This window comes from Gavialis gangeticus, unplaced genomic scaffold (genome assembly GCF_001723915.1).
Source record: "Gavialis gangeticus isolate Ggan-Ray unplaced genomic scaffold, GavGan_comp1, whole genome shotgun sequence".
NCBI lineage: Eukaryota > Metazoa > Chordata > Crocodylia > Gavialidae > Gavialis > Gavialis gangeticus.
The window spans coordinates 25,887,735-25,891,233 of record NW_017728997.1 but is presented as its reverse complement, the minus strand read 5'-3'; the positions used below and the strand labels follow the sequence as shown (position 1 = coordinate 25,891,233).

Sequence of the window (3,499 nt, the reverse complement as noted above, 5' to 3'; positions counted from 1 at the left end):
GTGGGGCTAGAGAAGAAAATAGTTATTGAGAAGAGCTAGCTGTAGGTATCATGCTTTGAAGAGAAACAGGGACCTTGAAACAAATTCAGCTTCAGAAAATTCTGCATTTTGCTTCTTTGTGTATTTTACATATATATTTGATTTAGGACAGAGTCTAGTTTTCCCTACCTCTGCATGCTTTTTTTTCTTTTTACCAGAGAACATACGGGGTGTTGGAAAAAATGTATATTATCATATTTGATTTGGAAAGGTGGGTGTTAAATCACTTATGAAGGCTTCCTTCCTCTTACAAAGACAAATTTTAAACAGTTTTCCTGAAGTTTTCTATTCTAGTCAATAAATGTTCTTATTAATTCTTGTGATTGACACTGGTGTCATCTAACTGTTTTCCAGTTATTGGTGTACTCTGGGGAAAGAAGCCCCAAGTTTGTCTGTCTGTCTGTCTGTCTGTCTCACACACACACACACACACTCACACTCCTACTCTAAAGAAGCAAAAATAACACCTATGCTGTTAATGGTGCAATAAATGCAGGAAGATCAACTTTCTGAGGCTGCTACAATTAAACTGTTAACAATTAATAGAAAACACATTGATGCTCAGGTAAGGCAATATAAGAATAATTCTGCCCTTATATTTTCTTCAAGAAAAACTGAAAACTAGAAACTAATTGTATGTTCTGACACTGAATTTAGCTAACTACTGTACTGATAGAACTTATGGGTCTCAGAACACAAATATAAATACACACTACATTCCTATTCAGCCAGAATTGAAGCTTAAACTATCAACCACTAATTATGTGAATAAATGTTAACTGTCAAAGTAATCCTGCTACTGTTCTTCTCCTAGGCACCAAACTGCCTTCTAGAGCAGCAATTTTCATCCTTTTTGGATTGGTGTACCCCTGGTGGTAGATGTGGTAGGGGGCTGACAACCCCCAGTTCTAGAGTAAGGTGATCTGTCCTGAGAGGAGAGTCTGAAGCTATTATCTGCATGGTGGTGGAGAAGGAAAGAGCAGACTAGGAGAGCCTGGGAGGAGAATCCTTCCAGGGCTAAGACCCCAGTACAGCTACAATTCCATTTCACTGAACACTGCCAACATAGGGCATTCCCTTTTAGGGCTGGTGCTAGTCTGGGGTGTGTAAAGCACAAAAGCAGATATTATTAGATCAGGCAGCTTTAATGTTGCACCTCTCAGGCCCAATAATGTCAGAAGAGACTTTACAAAACTCCTTAGCTGAAAGGAACAGATTCTTGTCAGAGGGCTTAAGATGACAAGCTGGCATTCACACCTATGGGTTGGACCACAGAAGGATGGTGGTGGGAAGTTATGGGTTAATGGTAAGACTTTTACCATTTACCAGGTTTTAAATGAAAATCCATATGCAAGGAATCCCATCAGATTAATACAGTGACAATGAATGCAACATGCAACTAAGAAGATGAGCACATAATTGACAGGAATTACTTGGGGGGGCATGGAAATACAGTAATTTTTCTTTTCTTTCAATTCCTGCTATTCTTTTGTATTTTGTGTAGACAAAGCTCTCTTAAAACATTTTTGAGAGACTTTTTCCTGCTGAAAAATAAGTGATGTATGTACATTCCACCTACTGTGTATCCAGTGCTTCTCACGTCGAAGATATTTTTATTAAATAGAACCTGTGACGAAGAGTCTTAAAAAACCGGTTTTGTATATTTTGCCTATAGCTGGAAGGAAATCTAGTGTATATAAGTTTCTGTATGTGTGTCCAGTGTACTACTCCTGGCCTTTGCCTTCTTGGAGCATAGACTGATGAGTAGAAATTGTGCTGTAAACCTTTGGGGTACATAATACTAAAATTATACCTGTCACCAAGACACTTTTTCTTCTGAAACATGCCACCATTCTGAAGAACCATACTATGTGGTTACACTTGGGCAAGACATCCTGATAAAGAATAATAGCACTCGTTTCTGTCCACTACAGCAGGACATCAGCAGAAGCTTACTGTAGCAGTTGCAAGCATTCTGCTTCTTAACAGAAGTGAGGTAGTTTTTAAAGTCAGTGATGCAACACACAAAAAGAATCATTTATGCAAGGCATCATATTGTGGCTTTCAGGTCATTAAGGGAGTACTATTGAAGTTGTTTTAATTATAACTTATTAATATTTAATTGACTTGTCTTTTATGCTTCCATGCTCTGGAGTGATTTTTTTTTTTACTGTTTTTTAAAGTTTATTATTTTTAAGAAAATATATTTGAATGAAAAACCTTAACTCTTGGTTAGCAGAGGCTTTTTCCTAGACACTTTTTTTACGTGATGTTCCTCATGTACATCTTTAAAAAGTGGATTGTGATGGGACAGCACTATTAGAATCACCAAAATAAAATCCCAGTCTTGAAAATTCACTGCCAGGACATTCCTAGACTTTTGTGGATTCCCTTGAGACTGAATAGTACTATGTGGTACTGAGGTTTATATCCTGACACTGTATCTTGAGTTTCAACTTAAACTGAGGTCCATGGGATTTCACATTAGGCACAGGAGTCTGCCTACACATATATTCTGAATCCTAACCACAGACCAAAGTCTTGTCATGTCTGAGAGCTGCAAGCACAAGGCTCCCAAGATATACAGGCCCCAGAGTAAGTGACCTGATGACCAAATAAGAGTTGGTTGATCAATGCCTCCTTAGGAAAAGTAAAGAGCCAAAAGGGAAGAAAATCAAAAGTGGAAAACAACAGAGTAAAAGAACGTGCTTATTTAACTATGCCTCATTCTCTAGGAGCCACATGCAGTTTGTGAGCTGGCATTTGGCCACCCAGTATATACAAAGGATCAGAATCTAGACTGGAGTCAGTTGAGGCTAAGAATCCGGACAAATTAAAAATTACACTGAATTAAAATGGGGTATGGGCTCATTGTGCATCCTCCCCAGGAGTTAATTATGTGGTTTAGCTTTCATTTACTGTACAATAGAAGCAGCACATGTTACCATGCACCAGCTGTGTATCACCCACTTGTGGTATGTCCCCACCCCACATTTTACCTCATGGCAATTTGTCCGTACACTCAGTAATACAGAGAAAGATTATTCTAAAACTGAATGGCTTTGGATTTTCAAAGACATCTAGTATTGTGCTAAGTCTGTGGATCTTAAGAAACCTACTTATTGGAGCTACAGAAGTCTTCATAAGTTTACTGGCTCTAGACAGCGAATTGTTGGGTCTAAAGTCTAAACATGACAGTACTCTCTATACACATATTTTAATGGACGACTTGGGAGGCCATTAATATATTCTCAGATAACTGTATTGCTTCTAGAACAGGGGAAGGCACTCAGCAAGGCCAGCTCAGCAAAATGAACCTGAAGGACTTAGATAAAACAATTCTGTCCTGGGGAAATTAGAGGTAAGAACTGGGAGGTAAAAATCAACATCTAAATTCTTTTATATCTGTGTGTGCATGCGTGCGTGTGCGTGCACGCACACCCCCCCCCCCCCGGCCCCC

At 38.8% G+C, this 3,499-nt stretch overlaps 1 protein-coding gene across 1 annotated transcript in view; it reads left to right on the top strand.

Moving 5' to 3' along the window:
- The window catches only part of PDE12 (phosphodiesterase 12), a 16,549-nt gene extending 16,153 nt beyond the window's left edge, over nt 1-396 (top strand). The window contains exon 4 of the mRNA XM_019504990.1: nt 46-396. The gene's annotated coding sequence lies outside the window, so the exon portion shown is untranslated. The remainder of the gene's footprint in view (nt 1-45) is intronic.
- The last annotated feature ends 3,103 nt before the right edge of the window (nt 397-3,499 follow it).